Source organism: Anguilla rostrata, chromosome 11 (assembly GCF_018555375.3).
Source record: "Anguilla rostrata isolate EN2019 chromosome 11, ASM1855537v3, whole genome shotgun sequence".
Lineage (NCBI taxonomy): Eukaryota > Metazoa > Chordata > Actinopteri > Anguilliformes > Anguillidae > Anguilla > Anguilla rostrata.
In genome coordinates this window covers 28,154,519-28,170,730 of record NC_057943.1, presented here as the reverse complement: position 1 = coordinate 28,170,730, position 16,212 = coordinate 28,154,519, and the positions used below count along the sequence as shown (strand labels likewise).

Below are 16,212 nucleotides of genomic sequence, written 5' to 3'. Positions count from 1 at the left end.
GCCTAATCTGTAAACCTCTGAACATTCCAAAAAACTTAAAACGTATCTCCTAGCATCTAGCATCTTTTTTTTAGATACACACCTTAAAAAATTACTTTTGTTCAAATGAATGCGTATCTATTTGACCTCTCATCTATACTTTGTACGTACTTTTTGTCTCCCTTTTTACCTTGAAATATGCTCTCTTGAAATGTAATGTAACACTGACGTGGGTTTTAATCAAAGGTCAGACCTTTTTGCGGCTCGTATTAGAACAAAGTACTGTCATATTTCTGATTCGAAGCCATAGTTGTGCCTTTGAAGCCGCAGTCAAATTTTATAACCGAGTAGCCTACATGACAATGCCTTTAGAATGAAATGTGAGATGTGTATTTGCCATAAATAATATCAAGTAATGTTGACCTGACATTTGATTTTGATTAATAATGGTGTGCTTGAGTTCTGTTAACATGGTGTGAAAAACATTGTCACAACAGTACGCTATTTGACACATGCCATTGTATTTGTTGTGTTTAGGAGATGCCCTTAGGAGAAACATGTAGCTTGGTGATTTTTCTTGTGAGTTATAGTCACGGTATTTTGTCACGACATCAGTTCGCCCCCATGGCTACCGAACCAGTATATAAGTCATTATACTGGTTATGCAATTACAGCGCTCACATTCCTGTTTACACTGAGGAAAGAGAAACATTGCTGAAATAATCTGCATGAGGTAATTAAGCGCTCCTGTTACAAAGTCAGTACTGTGACGGTGATAGCATGGGATTGGTTGGCAATGGCATTCTCCAGGGTGGGTGCAGTTGCTTTTGAAGGTCCATGTCGTATGAAACACGTCACATCAGTGAATGCAGAATTGCCCAGGACCTGAGCAAGCAGGTTTACTGTACCGCAAAACTGAAACAACCCATGTGAAAACAATCCTTTTAAAAATATTTGTTTGAATATAAAATATTATATCTCTGCTACTGCAAAAAAAGTAAAATAAAATCAAGGCCTCTTCCATCTTCCGTCAGAGGAGGAAACGAGAAAACACACATGGGTTGTTAGACGTGGAATTGAAAAGAATTAATGCTAAAGCTCGTCTGTGGCAGGAAATGCAATATCTCCTAATGTGATTTGGCAAGGCGGAGTTAAGTACCCCTACCGAAGACACAGCGCAGAGCCAACAGTCAGGCCTGGTGGAAAACACCAACTGTGTACGGGCGCAAACGAGAGCAGCATTCGTCATTGTTACCAATGGGATGGAGCTGTCTCAGTGCTGCAAGGATCTCCCGACTGTAAGCGGAGGCGAAAAAAGATGTGCTTTTGCATGCGTGATTTCATACAGATGGCCCATTTGTTAGGTTCACTTAGAGGTGGAAGTATGGGGAGAATCTACCACAATGCAGATCCCGGACCACTGGCAGCTGTGACTATAAGACAATGGGAGAAGAAGGAAATATTTAGGAAATGTACAGTATTCAATGTAGACTGTGTGCGTGCATGCGTGCTTGTGCGTGTAAATATATACAAATACACACACATATAGTTTGTGTCATGTAAAACTTTTTTTGTCATTTCCTTTTTTGTTTTTACACATATTGAAATGTTATCATCTACCTTTATATATTATTAATTCTTTTAACTATACAACTACAATGACAGTGTGGTAACAATGACTACATATTTGTTAAGATCAAGTGAATAAATATTTTTCTGTTGCAGGAATTATATTTTTCTTGAGGTGCATTGATTTTGTGCAACACAAGCGAGCCACGTGTCCCTATGCGTGTACTCAATGGCCGTGACCTGTATGATGCTTTTAACGGTTCTTCGTTAAAAGGTAAACATTTACCTTTCTTCTCATTGCGCATAGCTTCTCGGAATGGAATTTGAGTTGCGTGTCTGCTCATCAAACTCCGTGGCGTCGTTGTATGATAACCAAGGACGCTCTGAAACGCAGAAAGGGACTTAATGGCTTTGATGCAAGAGGTGGCTTTCCTTTATGATAGAAAGCCGGAGAAAGAATGCAGGCTGCATTTACATTACAATACATTACATTTCATTCATGCAGGCAGCGTATCTATCGAAACGACAGAGCATCAAAATTCCTGATAAAATTCTTGCACTTGCATCTGCTCAGAAATGACAGTCATTGCATTCGGAATATGTACAGTATGTTGATGTGCAAGGTTCATAGCTCCAGGAGACCCGCATATATGTACATTATATTCATTCTATTATATTACAGTTTATAATATATTCACTTAGCAGTCTTATCCAGCATGACTTGCAATGGAAGAAAAGTGCATCTACATTTATGTGAGAGTCATATGAGAGTCAGTCCTAAACAAGCAAAGTTAGCTTATCCGTCATACAAATAAAACAATGAAAATAACATAACCAAGTGTTATACAAATCAAATACAAAATGAGTTGGGTCATGCAGCAACATCCATATAAATCCATAAAGCACCCTATAACTTATATAAAGTAATCGTGTAAGAAGACAAAGACAACATATTGATGTGGAATTGCATGAGAGATTATGACGATCATTTCTTAATTGATTTACTCCCACTGCCGAGCACAGTAGAGTATCACAGGTATCCATTTCAGCCTGCTATGCAGCACTTTCTGCTGCATGGCACGCTGTTTCAAGCATTAAATCAATGATAAATAGATGTTTGCTTGCTGCAGCGATAAGACTTTTCTCTCTAGATGATCCTGAGTGAATCTCTGTAAATGCAAAAAGTTTGAAGGCAACTTTAGAAGCAGCTTTGAACTGTACAAAAACATAATCTAAGTACAGTAACCAACAATATCAATAGGCTAATGGGGTTGTAGGTGAACTCTGGATGTGATTGTATTTGTACTGGTATTGTGCTTACAGTCATAGATTATTTACAGCAAATCAAATTATGTGTAAATCACTGATAGAAGTAGACATTTGGTATTGTTGCATACATACATACAATTAACTTTCTGACTATACATATGGATGAACCTTAGAGAAAATTCCAAAATCCCCCCAAAAAATTCAGTACACATGCAAACAGATAATTTTTGACACAGTCCACATCTGCAAGTTGAAGACCAAAAAAATACAACAGAGCTGTCTGCATTGTTTTTTGTTTGATAGAATTTATGAGTGTACTGAAGACTATATGAGAAATACATTTAATAATATTTAATAAATTACAATATCAGAGTTAAATAAGTAAATCAGAATCTAAATATTCACATTATGATGTTCTCTAATCAGTTTTATTCTATGTTACATTTTATCAGTAAGATCATCTCAGTTAATTAAAGGTAGCAACCAACAAAAGTGATGGGCTTGGGGTGGGGGGGGAGGGGGGGCATTAATAGGGCATTGCTGTAAAAGAGCATGCATGCTTAGTCAACCTACCCTGTATAAATAAAGGTTCATTTTAATTTTAATGAAATCACAGTTCAAACCGAAGCACACACTAGACACCAGGGTGAGCAGAAATGGTTTTGTCTGGTATGTTTGCACAAGCACACTGTAATCTTCTCTTCGCCTTGCTGTTCTGTGACTAACAACTTTGCCTCTTGTAGCCCACCCCAGACATTGATCTGGATCTGGTGTTTTTACAAGCTGCTGAAAGCGTGTGATGGTGAAGCAGTTCGGTGGTCTGATACCGCCCCATTACTGACCGCCTTTTCTTTCGGCAAAATTACATTTTCGGGGGTAGTTCCAAAATACGCAAATTGAACTGAACCAAATAGAGTGCTCCACCAAATGAGAAAACAGACCCCTGTGAATGGCAGTAGGTTTTTTCACTCAGTAACTAGGTTAAGCTCGGCTGCATCCCATTTCCTTATTTTATAGCTGTACTTAGTGACCGACTGAAGTCAGTTCTGAGGCTGAATTATAACTAAGGGTTGAACTGCCAGACAGAGCTCACTGAGAGAAATGGAGATCAATGAAGGAGTGGGCAATACACTGAAGCCTTCCAATTTCATCACTTTTCCAATTTGTAGATTGCAGTAAGGCTCGTTCTGAGAGAGGGAGTGAGGGAAGTCTGGGGCCACGCCTGCTGGTAAAGTAGGCCCACAAACCTGGGTTGCATCAACTCAAGAGTTTTAAAGTATGCTTTGCACAGAAGGGGCTCTTTCCAGTCGTTTATTTTATCAGTCCTTGTCTCCTCGATCCCCGACTGACCCGTAAATCGATCGAGGTCCGCCATCTTTAAGGACATTACAACTCGTTAAATTCTGCTTGAAGGTGCTAAAAGCGAAGAGCTAGGTGGCTCCCAAAGGACGCTTGAGCAAGGAAACACGAGTGCATCCTTTGCAGAAACATTTTTTTAGAACGTGTCGCGTATAAATGTTCGACCTGTCGATCCACCTCTTCCCATCTGCCACATCTGTTATTGACATGGCTTCAAACTGATTCCTAAAAGAACAAAGAGATTCCATTTGCCTAATACATGTTTCCTCTATTCCTCCGTCCTTGCGTTCTTTCCTTGCATCCTTCCCTTTGTGTTCCATTAGGTGGAGCTACGGAAGCGTTGAAAGGACGTGGGGAAAGGTGGGCCCTAGGTGTCTAAGGCCAGGAAATATTTTCCTGCACCCAAAACAGAGATGCAGTGCTGGGGAAAGCGAAGACAAGCCGTTATTTTTGTAACTAGAATCCCATGAAGGTCTCTCTCTCTCAGAAGAGAACACATTTTCCAGAGAAATCCAGTTGTATTGCATCTATCACATCTGTGTCCAGCTGTTCTGTCCCTCCCGGGGTATGTTGCGGTGTGTGACATAAATCTTTTGAGGATTATCAAAAATTTGCCCACCATCTTTATTTGAAATTAAATTAATTTAGCTGTTGTGATATTTATCACAGTGATGCTTGCCCAAGGGGAAAAATATCTGCCGAGCCTTATTTAGAGTGTTTCCATATTAGGATTCTGTAATCAGTTCCAGCATTGTATGCATAATCTGCAGCATTTTCATGCATTTTATTTCCACACTACTAGATTTCAACTGAAGGCTAAAATAATTTGATATGTACTCTACAAACAAGCAGTAGCCTTATGTCTGAGCTGTGCAATGGTACGTATAGCAAGACTATTTATTTATATTCCCTTTTTCTGTTTATTTATTTATTTATTAATTATTTTTTTTGTAATCCTGTTATAAAACAATTTGTAATCTGGATTGCCATTCATGTTCGTTTTATCTAGAAAGTGATCAAATCTGCCATTTCAATACTTACAGTCAAAATCTTCCAAAAATTTTTGGTTACTGATACCAGACACAGAACTTTAATGTTGCTTTGGATAACCTCAAGGAAGATAAGCTGAGTAGTGGTATTTATCATCTTTTACAATAGTAATTGTTGGTTTGTTCAACTGACTTAACAACTGTTGATTATGAATGGGCCCTCTGAGCCTTTTTGGTGATATCACTTTAGTTAGTTGCTCTGGATGAGAGCGTATGAATGCCTGCAACGTGATCTCATTTTAGGGAGTTATGTTTTTCCTTTATCCCATTGCCTGCACACTTGATATGTGTCAACTTTATTTTAATCCGAACTTTTCATATTTTTACCGAGAGTGAGGATAGTCATAGTTGCTTTGAGAAATAGTTGGTTTATCCTGTTGAGATTTGAAAGAACCTTTGGCAGTTCTACAGTTTTCGGCCTACATACAACTGCACAATTTTTTTTCAAAACAGTCGCTGTTCAAGTTCCAGTGAACTGACATTAGCAGTTTCAGTAAGAAAGCAGAAGTCATTTAAAGAGTGGATGAACTTACCAAATGCGTGTAAATCTGCCTTGTTTGGCCTATAGGCGTCCACACAACTACACACTTTGTCTGGGGTTCAGATTTACTGTGAGAACAGTTGCCAGTCACATTACTGAGAACTGTCATCGGTTTCCATCACAAGTCACCCGGTGTTGCACAAGCTTGCCTCCTTAAAAAATAACAGAGATGTGCTTCAGCTGTTCTCTCCATGAAATCCTTGCTTTGGAAATTTTGCGCCATTTTATATCGTCTGGCTGCAAGACTCAGCTCACTGCTCAAATCGATTTTGTGTCTAGGATTTTTCAAAAGGAACTCATAGCTGGATTTGACTTGTGGGAGCTCTGGGGATTACTGCCTTTTCAACGTCAATACGTACAAAATAGAGCCCCAATTAAATCTCAGTGTTAACTGGTGCACATTCACTTCAGAACGGCGGAATAGAAAATGGGTTGTAAATGAGGCAGGCTTTCATCTGGGCCCACTTTCATTGCTGAATGAGCAGCTCATTGTTCAGCTTCCTGATTTAATTTAGTTGAACAGCAATTTGAGAAGATCTCCACTAAGTGTAATTGTATTTCACATGTAGTATTTCCCTAATAACGGCTATGAGGTGCAACCAGGAGTATTCCACTATCTGTCTCAATATTATCAAATTTACAGGTCATATTCGTGAGGAACTCTACAAACACCTTTAAAAATACATACAACTCTTACAATATTTATCTTTGAATGTTAATTAAATCCCCCCAAATATTCCACCAATAACACAATGCATCAAATAGGCCAAATATACTCAGTGGCCACTTCATTAGGTTCACCTGCTCCTTAACACAAATAGCCCACTCCTCCAAACAGCCAACCATGTGGCTGCAGCTCAGTATATAAAGCATGCAGACATGGTGAAGAGTTTTAGTTTTTTATTCCACAAAACATTAGAAATTTTCAAGATGCGTGATCTAAGCGACTTTGACCACGTTATGATTATTGGTGCCAGACGTGGTGGTTTCAGCATCTCAGAAACGGCTGCACTTCTTGGATTTTCATGAACTGCAGTTTCTAGTGTTCACAGAGAACAGTGCGATAAAAAAACATCCCATGAGCGGCTGTTCTGTGGGCAAAAACGGCTTGTGAATGACAGGTCAGAGGAAAGTGGGCAGACTTGGTCAAACTAACAGAAAAGGCCTCAAATGCTCAAATAACAGCTGTTTACAACAGTGGTGTGCTGAAGGGAGGCTCTGCATAATGCAATGGTAGGGTCAGAGTTTGGCGTAAACATGAATCCATGGATACATCCTGCCCTGTGTCATCCAGGCCGGATGGCAGTGTGGTGCTGTAATGGTTATGTTTTCTTGGCACACATTAGCACTCTTAAGCTATGATGAAAAATGTTTGTCCCCATCATTTTTTCCATGATGAAAACAAGCTTAATCAAAACCCACCTTTGTGCAGAAAAACTAAGATGAAATGAAGCAACATTATCATAAACGAATAAAAATGAGACCAAAATGTCATCAACAATAATGTTCTAACGGGAAAAATGACAATCAAGCAGTTAAACATTAACCCGTCTAACCCTGTCCCTGCCCCAGCTAGGAGAAAGGAGTGATATATGAAATGATATGTGAAATGCAAGCGATTCCACACATGCCAGGTGATGTGTAAATAACATTGAGTCATTGTCAAATGCTAAATGCCCATACTTTGATAAATCTTTTCCCAGAAAATAATGCATGTCAAGAATTACAACATTTGTCTGCTTGAGGGAGATTTTGTAAACCAAATTATTTGTAAGACTCAAAAAATATTTGTGAATCTATCTCATTTTGTTTGTGTGAGATTCATACTATGTATTTTATGAGACAATAGTAACCCCATATTGAATCCATGCCACAAAGAATTCAGGATATTCTGTGGGAAAAGTGGCTCCTGCCGGGCAGTAGATATGTGTACTTAATAAAGTGGCCTCCGAGTGTATATTTTTAGTATTATTAAGTAAACTATTTTAAGCACTTACATTCTGTATGTTTTTATCTATTGTACATTTTGTGTAAGTTTACATGTATTGTGTAGGCAGGTATGAAGGCTATGATGCTTCATTACACACTTGTCCAAGACATGCAGTAGATTCTGAGGCTAGGATGCTATATTGTCGTTATAAGCTGTACATGCTTATGCATTGTGTGATGAGAGGCAGATGCATGGGTGAAATCCCACAAGCCTAACTGCTGCAATCCCAGAATTCATTGCATGCTTTGAAGAAGGGCAGTACAGCTACAGTAATCACGCCTATCTTAACATTTATGAAATGTGAAAGATATTTAATGAGATAACTTATCTTTGCGGCACAAACACGCAGGAGCTTAATCTAACATGCATGTAGAGCCATGTAGGGCCCTGAGAAAGGGAGGGAAAGTGATGGAGGACCCTGGGAAGAATGTTATCAACGGTGTCTTGCGTGTTTATCACAAAAAGCTGGCAGGAAAACTAACCCTCAGAATCGCACAACAGTCTCTCTTTCTGGGGGAGCCTCCACTGAGCTGCACAATTACTTGACTCAGCACTGATAAATCACAGCGATGACTGTCCGAGCTCGAGGAGGGGGTCTGGGGCCCATGCTGGATATTTATACTTTGGTGGTTATTAAAATGGACCGAAGCCATGGAAAAAATAATATTTCTTGCCTTACCCAGATTTTTCTTACGAGTGCACACGCAGCTGCAGCAGCATTAACTGTTAAGGAAGCAATCGGGGCCCCCCCAGTGGTGGAACGAACTTCCCGTGGTAGTCAGGACAGCAGAATCGCAGACTGTTTCCTGACACAGACTGAAGACCCACCTCTTCAGACTCCATCTTGGTTGTCCTCCCAACCCCACTCCCCAGCATTTGCTTTTATTCAAACTGTGGTATTTTTATGGTTTCAGGTTATGTTTTTATGGTTTTATGTTCCAGCTCGTATAGGTTGCTATGGGCATAGTCTGTATGCATTCAGAATTTGCACTTTGGAGCAAGATTAACTTGCAGTAGCGCTTGTGATGTTGCATCTATGGTCGCCAGTCTGGTAATGTTGTTAGCCAGGTCTGGCAGTATCGCTCATATTTAATCAGGTGAATGTCTTTACGTTCACCTACATTGCTCCGGATGACAAAGTTTGCAAAACTACTGCGGCGCAACATCCTTGACAAATCTGGTGAGGTCCGACAGTTTGATGACCTTGGACAGGGACGTCGATGTCATCGGGGCCTTGGGGCCAGGATTGCGAACTGTAGCAGAGGTGAGAGGCCAGAGGCGTTGGCTAGGGCTGAAAGAGCTTATGCGGACACCCAAAGATTGGCTTTTCATTTCACAGGATGGGCGCAACCGTGGTACCCTTAGGCGCCAAGGGACTTAACCACTGTACCCAAGAGCTTAACCTTCAGTCAACACCCAGGTGTATAAACCAATAAAATGCAAATGAATCACATGCAAAAGAGACAAAGCAGGCAGCACTGGAAGGCATAAAGGTGTCTCCAGTGCAGATGGATAACCTACAGTAATGGAATGGAACGTGCATCCGGTTGTGTGGCTCTGCACTGCTCTTGTCTGAAACGTGGATTCAGAACAGTCCGGGAGGAGGGGGTGGGGCGAGTCCGGGCCCTCTTCAGCATGCCCGCAGCCGCACATTAAGAAGGAGGGATTTAGAGACGGAGGCGGCAGCTGTTAGCTTCCGGGAGCCGATAAGAGGTTTATCAGGGAAGTCGTGAGCAGAACCTTGTGGGGTTCCGTCATCGTTGGGGACGAACTGGCTCTCCTCCTTGGGGGAGGTGGGGGCGGTTTGGATGTCAGTAACCCCTAGCTGCCTTTGACTAACTGAAACTTTTTCACAAAGGCCCAGTGGGGAATGTTCTCACTGACAGCTTGAATACTAGATACCTACCCCCCCTTTGAGTAAAATAATGTTATCCATCCTCAAATTAATTTTCACCATTAAATTCTTTGCTACAGTAGATGAAACTCGAACGAAGCACTGTCATTGTGTATTTGCTTCACAGATGGTCTTAGCCAGTGGAATTTACATAGATGACTTCACTTTGTTTATTTTTTATTATATATTTATGCTGCTGGCCACAAATGGACTTCAGGTTACTTATTTTACCCAAGGCTAGAACAGAATTGTAATCAGATAATTAAATGACCATCCGACCACTTCACTTGAACTAAATACCGTTAAGTCTACATTGCATTCTTACGACAGAGTATGAAATTGTTGTGTTATTACAGCTTATGAGAAATAACACCATCATTATGTGTTCTGTGTATTTGCTAAAAACAAATCCAAAATAACTGAAATATAAGTGATTATAAGTTATCATGTTAGAAAATTTGTCATAGGCTGTAATATGCTGTTGTGACTGGTTATTACGGCTGTTATGCTTGTGGAAGCATTGTGTAGGCTTAATGGCAGATAGTTCAGCCAAAGCAATACCAACTTCCCTGCTTTGCCGCCCTAACTTGCTACTCCATATTGTGTGCGGTGTGCAGCCTGACACACAGTACAGTATAGCATGTTGTGCCGTGGAATTACAGACTCCTAATGCTTAACCTTTTTAAATGAGGTCTAGCTGGGGTTTTTTATTATTCTGCGCCAGCATTATTATGAGTATCACAGCCAGTGCTATGTGAGGCAATATGGCACTGAATTACTGAGTTGCCAGTGTTGGCCCACGCCTCTCCGACCACGTTTAAGTGCAGGAAGCAACATTATCAATAATGTATGCAGACAGCACCCATCGACGTGTTGTTTGCAATGCCATAACTTTGGGTAAGGGACGAGGAGGCGAAGAGGAGGAAGTGGAGAGGGCAGGAGCCGAAGAGCTGTGGAAAGGTCAGGTGGCTGGAGACCAGACCGTAGGAGGTAGTGGAAAACTGGCTACAGGTAGACACAGGAGGAGAATAGAAAATGCGGATGTACATGTTCTTTTTCTTTTTTTCTTTGAGACTCTAAAAGGCACTGAGTTGCGCTATTTATAAGTGTAATGGTGAATGTCAATAACGTTTATGTGAAAAAATAGTCTTTCGGTAACATTTATGTGAACTGCAGTTATATAAATACAATATAAATGTTGTTTAAATGTCACATAAATGCAGTCCATTCTTGACGGATTGTTGACATTCATGAATGTTAATCAATTTATTGTTAAACAAGAGGCCAGGGTAACCTTGAGTGTGCAGAGGTCACATGTGCATCCGTAAGATGGGTGCACAGATAAATTAGCAATATAATACATTGTGACTGACAAAATTTCTCTCTTTGGAAACTAAGCACTCTATTGAAGCATTATACGCACTAATTTATTAACGCTGGACTAAAAATCAATAGCATATTGTTTAAGGATGTATAATGCATTTATTAAGGCTTTATTAGGTATTAATAACACCGCCCTGAAATAAAGTGTTGCTCAATCTTTAATGGTGTAATCTTTTGTAATGGGCTGTCTTTTAAACACCTGTTTCTACTGAAGGTGTGAGCATGCGACTGAGTGATTCATATGCATTGCTGTGATTATTTAATGAAGGGAAGTACTCAAAATGAAACGCGGCTGTGGCTCGGTCTGAAATCGGGTCTGCCATCTTGTGAAAGCGGCGGAGTGGATGCTGTTTGCCCCGCACGTCCTCGTTAAGAGATTGGTTAGGCGACGGAGTGAAGCTAATTGACTGCAATTGACTTCCTCTAAACTCGAATTAAGAGACGGCGGCGGCGGAAATTCTCCGAAAGGCAGGCGGGTCGATAAGACGTAACGGTCTCGAACACGGCCACTGTTGTTCTGGCGAGATAATGCCCACTAACCGATATCCGCACGTGCCCAGAATAGCAAAAAGATGATTGTCTTGTTTGTTTTTGTGCCAGCCCTTCCTTAATAAATCATTTTGTTACAGATAACACAAGCTGGATGACATTTGTTTTTCACTAGGCAAATTAATACCATGCAATAATGAATTATTTTTTTTAAATCCTTGGACAAACACCTGAGCTTTATTGTCTTTTTATTGTCTTTTACTGAGAAACAACAAGCCTGTCAAGAAACTAGGAATGGAGTTCTGGAACATTCTGCAGTCCTTTACATTATAACCCCCAACAAGTCCAGTTTACTCAAAGCATTTCAGCAAACTTATTTCCTTGAACGGCTTGACTAGGGAAACTAAATCTGTTCTTGTCTTCACCTTTTCATTTTTTTTTAACTCCTTTTTAATTGAGTGATAAGGAATTATTATTATTTTTTTTAATTCACATTATCCACTGGGCTTAGCTCATGCTAGCACTAGCATTGTTGTGCTAATGTACAGATCTGGCCCATTGCTGTCGAGGGCAAAGTTTGGCAGACGGTAGCCTGTGCACAATGCAACACTTTGCACCTCACATTTCACAACCAGCCCAAATTCCCAAACCTCCTCAAGTCAGCCCAGTGCTAGCGCTTGTAACACTCGATGTTTCCAGCTCAGAGACCTTTTGAAGCATTACTAGCAGAAATAAAGGGCACCGGGGCCAGGGGCTTTATGATGGAAAATGGAAATGTTGCCCAGGGCACCAGCAACCAAACGGGGCGAGAGGAGAATGATTTCTATATTTTTCACAGCAATATTAAAGTATAATGAGCAAATCCTTACTGTAGAACCTGTATACAGTATGTAGCTGAAGATCCGCAAAGCATTCTGGTAAAAATGTGATGGCAGGTGAAGTTTACAGTAAATATATTTTTGCTGTAAATATTAATACTGTAATTGGGCTATCTGACTGCTGTCATTATAGGGATATAATTGGTTCCCAATTCACTCCCATTCAATTCCAGGACTTTGTGCGTTTTCATTTTCATATGCACTTATTCTGACAATTTGTACATTTAAATGCAACGTTCATTTGACATTTTGTTTTCCATACCATACATGACACAATCTTATCATAATTAAAATGTAAGTGGAACCCATCAAATCTGTATGACATGACATTTCTGAAATAACATGTTCTTCTTGTAATTGTATGATTGATAACAAAATGGAAATGATCATTCAAGTGGTCGACTTATTTTCTATGTTTGAAGGCCAATCAACATCTCACAGTACAAGGCTGACACAAATGAAAATCTACTGTACTTCTTCCATTTGCAATTTTACTTCCACGTTGTCATGCATCTGCTTTGGCTAAATTCAAATAATAATGCAGATCCTTTACATTTTCATTTAAAAAGTCGATAGACCTGTAAGGACAAGGACGTTACAGTTACAATACATTAACAGTATTCATCAACTACTGTAATTGTTATTACAGTTAACAAACTGTGAAATATATTATAGCAACTTACAAGCTAATTACTGCCAACAAGTTACTGTAAATGTTACAGTATTCCTTTTACAGTGCAGGAATCACTATTGGGGTCGACTCATTGGGGTATTAAGAAATTCATGTAGAATACAGAAGTTAATGCATGCAAATAGAATGCAGGCACGTGCAGTTTAATTCACAGCATACAGGAGCAGGGAGTCATCTACATGTGAAACAAAATGGTAAGTCTAGATTCGCTGAATGGCGTATTCTTGCCTTTTCTGCTAATGCGCAGTACAGACACCGAATGGCAGCACAGGCCGCCCACCTTGGGCAACTCCAGCACAAATCGAAGGGCCACATCTCCCCTAAATACCACTCAACACTGTCAATACAAGGTTGTAAAGAGCTGCCGGACATGTGGCAGGTCCCAGCAGAGCTGGAAGATAAAGGAAGGTAGACTCTAAAGCAGAGCGGGTCTCTGGAGACATAGAGGAAGCTCCGCCACACCTCCATACCTGAGGCCAGGGCTGAAAAGAGAAGAAGAACAGGCGATTGGACGGCTTGTGCAGGGCGCGAGCCCCCCTGCGGTGGAAGGCCAGAGAGCGTACGCAGCCGGGGTGCCGCGGTTTGAGCGTTTGGTTTCGGGTTTTCGAAGGAAGGCGCAAACCGCGACCGGCGGCTACAGCAGAGAGACGCCAGAGGCCTAGCCTGGGCGTCCATGGGGGTGTAGAACACCAGCTGGGCGGGGTTGGGCTTGTGGAGGAGTGGGAGCAGTTGGATGGGAGACAAGCCATGATGAAGCTATGGCAGTCCAAGAGGAACAGTACCAGGGCCTGGACTGTATGAATTTGTGTGGAGTAGGTAGTTGGAGATGAGCTGGATTCTCTTAATATTTTTTTATTCACATTCATCAGCAGCTCAGTCTTGCTCTGTCACAACATGCATCAGATCATATGAATCATGTTGGATTTGTTGCATCAACCAAGATCTCAAAATTTTGGTGTTCTATCAACATTTGTACTTAACGTTGACTAAACGCAAGCATTTCGTTTTCTTCACAGTTCTTCACAGTTTCAGTTCTTCACAGTTTTTCAAGTGAGCTGTAGTGACTACTGAACTTACCAACCTGTATTTGTGAAGAAATAAATTATTGCTTTAAATTGGTAGTCAAAGCTAAGGCGAGTGAATTCTAGCTATTGTATGTGCAGGTTTTCTTTTATTTTTCATTCTACTTTTAGTACATGCATATATTTTTCACACAATGGTAAAAATCTGGACAAAATAATTGTTTCAAAAAATACTCCCTCATTTTTCTTTAAAGTGCACCATCCATGCCCTCTGCCGGAAACGTGGATGGTAGATGCCTAACAACAAGCTAGTGGATAAATGTGTATTCTGCTGAATTGTAACAAGGATATATTTGTTCAGTTTGGCCAGAGGCTAAAAGCTGGTAATAACAAGTCCTTGGCTTTGTTAGGTATGACAAATGCTTACATTTCTTGCATAGCCATTTCAAATGAGCCACAGCTGGCGCTAGTTGCAATTCATTATTTTCCAGGAACATAGCATTTGGTCAGAGGCCAGTGTAATAATACCAAATCCTGAAAGCTCAGTTCTATACAATATAGTTAGAGGGGAATGGATATTGGAGCATAGATGAACACAGCAAAATAATCGGTATAAAATCAACACTGGTACTTTTAACGCAAGGAGTTTTTGCTGTGTATTTCCCTTGAGATTTGTAGCAGCAGCTGTGAGTGCGCTGTAATGGACAGTGTGCAGGTGCACACCGGTGACCCCTACAGGAAAGGTGAGACAGGGCGGCGTTCATTACTTCAGCCTGGGAGCAGACGGACAGGCGTGACTCGCGAAGGGAGAAGTGAACGGGCGGGGAGGGAGCTGCCGTTTTCAGTTCCGCCGAGCTCCCCACGCGTGACGGCTGTTCAGTTATTTAGGCTCAGCTGCACAGTGCATTTGTACAATGTGCCTGTTTTCCACCGGCAGCGTGAGCGCCAGATTAAAGCCCCCCCGCCCCCCCCATAGATGCAGCTCCGCAGTCAATTCCCTGGGCTGGATAAGCAGGGAAGGTCGTGAACCATACACTGTATTGCAGAGTTGCTGAGAATGCTATACCCCCCCCCCTTCACCACACACACACACACACACACACACACACACACACCGCACATCCCACCCTCTCTGTCACAAAAGTGCTATTCAGGCGCTGAAATTAACCCGCCCTGTGAACGAGTTCAATCGAACACCCCGGACATCGGCAGAGCGCGCAGGCTTATCTTTTTCTTTTGTTCCACTTTCTACATGGTCAGTCCTCCGAGCCGACCTCAGGACCCGGTCCCACAGGGAACAGGACGCCCTTCAGAAGACCGTTTTGTCTGGCCTCCGATCAGTGCGGTTTTTGCGCTTGGCAGACCTCCATGGAATTTTCTTTGCTGAAACGAAGATCTCTTTCTTATGCTGCTGCTTAGGCATGTAATACACTGGTATAGACAATATAATCTAATACTGAGGCTTCTGTTTCACAGAGTGTCACTTAATGGGACTTCATGCCTTTGCCTTGACGGTACAGGCATTTTCTGGATAACAGCTCTCTTTCAGGGTGCGTGCGTGCGTGTGTGTGCGTGTGGGGAGCAGGGCAGGGGGGGGAGGGGGGTTGGGGTGAGCTAGGCTCCGTTCAGGGAAGAAACTTTGAGGCAAATATAAACCCAGTGAATCAGCAGGTCAACGGAGAGGCAGACTATTCCCGCTTTCAAGAGGGAATCCTCTCCTTAGCGGCCACCGGTTGCTATGGATTTCTCTGAAAAGCTCTCAGAATAATAGCGCTTCCCACTGCTGATGTCAGCCCTCGGAGCTGCCGCAGCCTGTTGCTCGCGATCATCAAATAAGCGCTCCACATCCCCGGCTTCCCGCTCGCGCGGCGCTGCGAGAGGGGTGGGAGAGAGGAGAGCGTCCAGCGCACTCGCGCTTTCCCTCCGTTTCCGCGGGTGAGCCCTCGGCTCGTCTCCTGCCAAAAAAAACAAAAGAAAAAGAGAAAAAACAGAAGAAGAAGAAGAAGAAGCTGGCTGCTCAGATCGGCTGGTTTCATTTGTAGTGCGGTGAGTATTGTCTTCTGCTTGCTGCCTGAGTTAATCTCTGGTCTTTGCTTCAT

General features: G+C 41.7%; 1 protein-coding gene across 3 annotated transcripts in view; it reads left to right on the top strand.

The window, feature by feature from the left end:
- Nucleotides 1-16,212, top strand: part of LOC135234513 (potassium voltage-gated channel subfamily G member 1-like) — an 87,853-nt gene that overhangs the window by 43,006 nt on the left and 28,635 nt on the right. For 2 of the 3 annotated variants that reach the window (XM_064299194.1, XM_064299193.1), the window contains exon 1: nucleotides 15,715-16,159. The exons of the other annotated variant lie outside the window; for it this stretch is intronic. The gene's annotated coding sequence lies outside the window, so the exon portion shown is untranslated. Of the gene's footprint in view, nucleotides 1-15,714; nucleotides 16,160-16,212 lie in introns of those variants that run through there. 3 annotated transcript variants of the gene reach the window in all.